Here is a 7764-nt window from a genome sequence, read left to right on the forward strand (position 1 = left end):
GTTTACTGGAATAATTAGTAGTTTCAAAGTGTCTAATAATTATACCCTGCTGGGAGGAAACCCTTGGAGAGGAGAGAAGTGAAATTAACTCAGGGGGCAGATCAAGAATGTGCTGTAGATTACTTGGTTGTTGGGGAACAATGAGGCATTCACCACTGACCAGAACCCCTGGCCCAGGCAGACAACGAAAGCCAGTGAAACCCTGGCAGGGACATTGAGAATGGTTTAGGCTGACCATCTGTTCATAATGATGAGGATCAAGGCTGCCCCTGCCCCAGGGAGAAGCCCAAGGCCTCCTGCCCTACGTACTGATCTATATCATCCTCCCGGAAGCATAGGACGTCCTGACTTAATCCGATCCGACTTTTATCCAAAGTTAAAGGACCACCCAATAACCAGACCCCTCCTGCACTGATACCATTTTAATGATTTTTTTTTTCATGATCTTTCCTTTGTCTTGTAAAGAAATAACTCACATACCTATGCCTTATAAAGTTAGCTCTAACCCTCAACACATTGCAGCTCTTACTGCCCATGGATCCTGTCCCCATGCTACTCCACGCTATTCTCTGAATAAAAGAGCACTACTGCCAGACCTTGAGAGTCCAAGAAATCTTTCTTTCAACTCCTTGACTCACCGAGCCAGCATCACTGCGAGGCTTAATCTGACAGTCAGTCCCAATCCAGTGGAAGAGGCAGTGAATTTTCTCTCTGAAAGGTCTGTCTCATCATCTACAACTCCCTGTAGGAGCCTCAGTTTTCTTATCTGGCCAAAGGGGACCCAGTCCCTACCCATCGTGGTTGTTGTAGGCACTGTCTGGGGTAATATATGCCCAAGCATGTTATAAGCTGTAAAGCACCACAGAAATTTAGTTATTTTTATTAAATAAGATGGCTTATATTGGAAAAAGTCATAGAAAGCAGTTGAATAAACTAATCAACAACTTGGAAACCTCATACTGGCAGAGCAGAGGAACACAAGGACAACCAAGGACATACACAGTGGTGTGCAGAGTCACGTTGGAAAGAGGTCAAAGGATAAGTTTGGGACATGGGTGTTGGGTGAGTTCTAAGAACTAAGTCAATTCTGAGGAGAGTAAGGATTTTAAATCAGTGAGGACAAGGAAGGAGCTCTTTGAGGCAGACGGAACTGCGAGATTCATTCATTCATTTAGAAAATTATTTGCTCAACAAACGTCTATTGTGTGCTTGATCTGCCTCAGGCAGAGGAGCAAATGCCTCAAGGCAAGAATGTGCAGTGTGCATACCTGAAGCCTCTGAATAAAGCTATGAAAGCTGTAAGAGAGAGACAGGGAGGAGGGAAGACAGTGAGAGAGTGAATAGGCAGGTTGTGGCTAGATCAAGGAGTCTGAATGAATGCGTGACTTTGATTCTGCAGGCGCTGGGTCATTGCCCTTGAAGACAGACCCAAGGAGAATGAATAAGTCTTTCCCTCTGTTTCAGTGCATGCTCATTTCACCAATGGAGCTGTATTTGGAAAACAGATTAGGAGGTGTTTGAGCAGCAGAGTGCCCAGATCAGAGGATGCCTAGAGTTCCAGGAGTGAGCCCAGGAGGGGTTCCAGAGTTGCGCCAATTCCAGGCATCCAGATTACAAAAGCACATGGCTGGCTCAAGCCTGATTCTACGAGGGCCTGATTCTATGACCCTGACAAATAGAAATGGCAAGCAGTAGGATATATTGGAGTATATGAGGAACCCATTTGGTGTAAACCTAATTTGGCCTGACTTTGTTTTTTCCAAAAGGGCCTGATGTGGCTGTTGAGCAGGCATTGCATATCTGCTTTAAACATTTCCTATGGCAAAAACAAATGCCCTTAAGATAAAGGTGCTTCCCCCACACTGGCATTTCCTTAAGGATAAGCATCTTTCCTTAGGCTAGGAACTGATTGCTGCACTCATCTTTGACCACCCGGCTCATCTGTGACTACCCAACTCAAGACAACAGAACTGCTGTGTCCACCGAGACAGTAGACCTACCTGCCGTGTCCATCAATCGCTGTGCTGACAGAGCAGTCTTGTGACTATTGTAAAAGCGACATTTCAATCATATGTGAAACATGCTCTTTGGGGGTATATAACCACTCTGTACACCCCACTTCTTTGGTGCCTTTTCTTCCTTCGGGAAGAACGGCCCTGGGCCATGGTCCTCACGGTTTTTTGTTTTTTGTTTTTTTAGCTCAGATTAGCCCTGAGCTAACATCTGCTACCGATCCTCTTCTTTTCTGCTAGGAAGACTGGCCCTGAGCTAAGATCCGTGCCCATCTTCCTCCACTTTACATGTGGGATGCCTGCCACAGCATGGCTTGCCAAGTGGTGCCATGTCCACACCCAGGATCCGAACCGGTGAACCCCAGGCTGTCGAAGCAGAAAGTGCGAACTTAACTGCTGCGCCACCGGGCCAGCCCCAGTCCTCACATTTTAGCTCAGAATAAACTCACCCAAATTTTCATTTATAGATTGGTTATGGATTATTTTCCTTGACAACCCCTAGTTCCTTTACATGGTGGCAGTCCTGGTCCCAGCTCCCTGAAGCCTCCAACTATTCAAAGTTTCTTAGACTGGAGAAGATTCCAGGGGACAAAATGCTTCTGTCTAGGGAGAGAGGGCCACATGGGGGCCACTTTATTGTCGAGGCAAAACCCAAGGCCCTGATGGACAGACAGCCCTCTCAGCTGGGGTTGGCTAGTGAGGGGCACCTACAGCCAGGGAGTGGGCAGAGAGGCTTCAGCATGCTCACTTCTAGTGTGCTCTTAACCTGGAAAAAAGATGGGGACAACCCAAGTCGTTATTATCTCTTCATCCCCACATGTACTACTGGGAAGAAGTAAGAGAGGACTTTCACTGTTGGTTGAATTGATGTAGTTGTAGAGATGACCAGAGGCTGGAAGGGAATAGGAGGCCCAAATTCTATTGCTTCTCTGTTATTGGCTGGTCTTATGACTTTGGGAAGTCACTTTGTCTTTTTGGGTCTCAGTTTTCTCACTTGTAAACTGAAGGTGTTGAGATGAGAGCTGTGGTCCTCACCTGGAAGATGGCTGACAGAGGGATGGGGAAATCAGTCTCTTAGCAGAGGGCGGGGTAGGTGTGTGCAAATTAAAAATCCCACTCTGGAATTTGATAGCACTGACTTTACCCTTCCTCGCAAACCCCCACCCACAATCTCTAATTCTGCCTACCCAAGGTTGGATGTGAACATTGCTGGAAATGCTTGTTGGCTGGATGAGGATGAGGAGGTTGGGGCCCCAGGGAGCCTGCCACTTCACCCAATGCCCCAAAAGCCATGTTGACTTTGTCAAAAAAAAGGAAAGTTCAACTGAGTAAATTTTAAAGATGTTATTGGCCTTATTCAATGATTCATGAATTGGGCAGCATCCCATCCAGCAAATAGAAAGGAGCTCCAAAGTGCTGTACAAAATGGGAGACTTCCATAGGCAGAATGGGGTGGGACAAGGTAGTTACTAGCAAAGAGTGGATTCTTTCAGGCAAAGTTACCTTCCTTTGGGGCATGACAGGGTCTATCACTAGTGTAACCACTAGTGTAACCACAGGCCCACTTAGACCCAGTTGGAGCATATCCCATCTCTTATCAACAGAGTGATTAAGAAATTGCCTTTCAGAAAATTTGCAAAGTCGTGTAGCCAGAGGATGTGCAGAAGAAGAAATCTTGACCTGAAATGACTGCAGAACTAAAGATTCTCCTCCCCATGGAACCAGAGGACTGGGACACGACCGGAACTTAAAAGTCAGACTATTATCAGAAGCGAGGGGTCTGTCATTCAGGAAGATCCGGTGTTAAAATTCCTTTCTCACCTCATCATAACAGTTTAGAAGCTCATCATAAATGTTTAGAACCTGACCATAAATGCTTGAAGCCCACCAATCAAAACCTGTCCCGCCAGTGTTTCTGCATGGCAGCCTGTCCTCCCTAACCTCTTAAATTTCATCCCAAACCCTGAATCAGGGAGACAGATCTGAGGGCACCCGCCCCCTGCCTCCCTGCAGATGGATCTCACAGAAGAAAGCTGATTTCTTTTCCCAATAGCTGATGCAGTATGTTTATGTGCATCGGGAAGGAGAACCCCATTTTGGTGTGGTAACACTAGTGCTGACCAGGTTAATTCCAGAATGGCTAGTTAAGGTCACATTCCTGGGAGAGGGTGAAACTGCCATGAGGTTAGGTATTACGTCTCAGTTTGGTGATGTGGGCTCAGCACAAGTGACTCCATTGTGGGCCTGTTATCTCTTTTTTAACAACTTTTTGTACTCCAGGATCATTTCACGAGTGATCATTATCATCCTTAAGTCAAGTAAAGCAGAATTGATTGCCGTGTCTCCAAGGAGGAAATGAACAAAAGAGTGACATTTTACAGGAAACAGCTGAATCTTCAGTCTTCAAGGAGCTGAAATACAAACCATTAATCCCCAAATTTCAGAACGGCACCACAAAGTTGTAACTGAAGCAATTAAATCCATTGCCCTGACTCTCAACGGAAACTGTCCCCCCCGCCCCCCCAGGAGAGTTTGATCACCCGAGCATTTTGTGGAATCGAGAGTTGGAGGGGAAGTTTTCAACTCGGGACTCCTCTCTGGCTTTGACTCCGGTTTTCTCTTTTCACACTCTCAGCCATATGTGGTCCACCCTGCTGCCCTCTCCCCCACTCTCTCCACATGTGGTCCATGTTAGGCCTGCCCCTCTCTGCCCTGTCCTTACTGTCCTCCCTTGGCTTCCCAGACAGGCTAGAGGTGGTGCCTCGCCAGGCTCCGAGGGCCTTGTCCCAGTCATTTCTCTCACACCTTGCTGTCAATATTCCCAGCCTGCATCACTTCTCTACTTGTGCCTTTTTCACAGAATGACCTTGCCTCTTACTCCACAGAGAATACAGGGTTCATCTGGAAGCAACATTCTTCTGCCCCCCTGCTCCCCAAACCAACCAAAACTATACATGCCTCTCTCTCTCTGGCCTCAGAGGTCTGCACTCTGGACTCCTCTTCCTTGGTCACCTCCCAACCAGGAACCCGTCAGTTCCTCAGGGTCCCATCCTTAGGTAGCATTTAGAGGAAAGTACAGTTTGTTAACAGAAAGAGAATCGAAGCTCTCTGTTTGGTGGTCAGGTGATCTGTGACCAGAGGATGGGGCAACAGTCTTCCCTTTCCCCTACCCCCAGTCACCTCAGCCATTTGGAGCCCACCTCGAGGGATGCTGGATGCTGGTCCGCTCCCTATTGTCCCCTCACTTGGCCTTGGCCCCTGCCCAGCCCTTGGGTCATGCTGCTTCTTGTTCTGGGCCTGGTGCTTGGGTGTTGGTTCCATGGCAGCATCTGGTTTTCTGCTTGGGATGGAGGAGGCTTCAGGGGCTCTGGGTCTTGAGGGTGGAGGGAGCAGAGGGAAGAAAATGGCCCATCATTTTCCAGCTCAGAAACGAAACAGCTACAAGACAAACCAAACTTTCCTTCCTTAATAGTCATAGTCTAATTTTGTTAGCTGAGACTGTCTTTTTCTCTGTTTTATCAAACTCCTTTTCATTATCCTCACTGGCAAAAGAGTGGGATAAATACATCACCAGGGCATAGTAGAGGGAAGGAAAACCCTGCCTTGTTACAGAGAAATGTTCTCCGGTATTGTTGAACAAGGTTCCCCTCTGATCTTGTTCCTTCTGCCCATAGCCTGGTCTCTCGCTCTGTTTCCCTTCCTGCCACTTCCCACTGGACACGTGGCCACATCAGCTGTCCTCAGTCTCGCTCCATCCCCCAGCTGCTCACCAGCCCACAATGCCTTGCTTTTTGGAATTCCTCTAAAATGATCTTGCCCAAGTCCCCTGGTGCCCTCCAGTTGTTGAATGCAACTCAGAGTTTTAAATTTTTTCTTTTGACTCTTCCAGAAAACCTCCCCTTCTTGGGCTCCTGAGATCATAGCTATTCTCATTTTCCTCTCATCTATAAGCTCTTCCTTCTGGGAAGACTCTGCCTCTTCGATGTGAATATTTCTTCTCTGTTTTCATGACTTTAATTGCCATCTAGTCTTTTCAATTTTCGAACCTCAGTGCATAACTTGGAACCTCCATATGTACCTCCTGGCCCCAAAAGCTCAATGCCTACTCAATCTCCAGTCAAAGGCCCCTCAGCAACTTCAAAGTCAATCTGCCCAAGACTGAACTCATTGCCTTTTTTTCTAAATATTTTGCTAATATTTTTTCTTTTTTAACAAATGCCACCACCATTCATGTTGTCACTCACTGTCGCCTCCCATTTCTATCTGGCACCTTCTCTTCATCCACCCTGCCCCCACCTCTCTGAGGCCTCATCCCTCTCTCCTGTAACAGGCTCTCGGCCAGTTAGTCTCCTCCAGGACACTCTCCAGAGTGCTGCCAGGATAACCTTCCTCAAACCACTGTGGGGATTCAGACACATCTGTGGCTCTCCACTGAGTTATGTCAATATGAAACCCAAATCTCTTGTCAGGGCCAAGGGGCAGTTTGGGATCTGAACAAGACAAAAAGCCAGGCGATCCAACAATATGCAAACTAGACAGTCACCCTCTGATCCAAGCTGTCTGGAAGTAAAATTGAGAGTCTACACAGTTTGATATTTTTTTTCTTTTGGTGAGGAAGATTGGCAAAGATGTTAGCTCTTGTTAGCAAAGATGACCTGTGCCAATCTTCCTCTATTTTGTATGTGGGATGCCACTACAGCATGGCTTGATGAGTGGTGTGTAGATCTGCGTCTGGCATCCCGGCCCACAAACCTGGGGCCACTGAAGTGGAGCAGGCAAATTTAACCTCTATGCCACCGGGCTGGCTCCTGATTTTGTTTTTTAAATAAAGGAGACAAGTAGAGAGAGAGAAGATCCATAAAAACCAGAGGATGAACCTGGGCCTGCGGGGATGCTGGAGTAACTAGGGTATCATTGCAAGTGGGGCAGAGCCTCAGCTATCTGGGCACGTTGCCATCTTCCTCCAAAGTGACGGTGTCAACAGCTTCCTGTATGTGTTTACTAGTCTCTCTTGTTCAGGTTGCCTTTGAATCCAATGGTGTTTCTCGAATGTCCTCCATTGCCTTGTAAATATGCACTACAGCCCTCCCATAGCATGTGTTTAATAAATATGTTACATAGTCTTGGAATGAATGGATGAACCTGTCCCCTGGAGCAGGGATGTTGTAGTAACCCAGGTGTATCCTCAAATAAGTTAGCGTGGATGAGTTTACCCTAGAAATAAGCGATCAAGAGGTGGGAAAAAACTCATAGAACTTTTATGGAGGGAGAGGAGAGGAGTGGGTTCAGGGAAAGAGTAGGAAGATCCTTAGCAGGGTGTGATTCTGGCAGACCAGGCTGGGACCACGGCAGTGAGGTGCCGTATTGAAGGGCTCTGGAAAGCACAAAGTTGCCGAGTATCTGGGGAGTGGTGGTGGGTGGTAAAGTTGATGCAGAAAGATAACAAAAGGGCATGAGGCCCTTGTGCTCTCTTCTTGCCCTGGCCCTCGCCAGTGCCCCAGGGACAGGCCCGTGAGCCCTCCTCTCTCTGCTCCAGCCACACCACTTGCTAATTTATGGAGCCCACTAGGTCCTTTGATCTTAGTGCTCCTGGTGTCAGGAGGGATCTCTCCCTTTGTTTTAAAATGTAGGTTTTATCACTATTCAGGTATGATGAGGCCCACAAGAGAGTTTGTTATTGCTGTGGACTGAATGTCTGTGTCCTCCCTCAATTTATATGCTGAAAATCTAATGCCCAATGTGATGGTTTTAG

The sequence above is a fragment of the Equus przewalskii genome, chromosome 1 (genome assembly GCF_037783145.1).
Source record: "Equus przewalskii isolate Varuska chromosome 1, EquPr2, whole genome shotgun sequence".
NCBI classification, from domain to species: domain Eukaryota; kingdom Metazoa; phylum Chordata; class Mammalia; order Perissodactyla; family Equidae; genus Equus; species Equus przewalskii.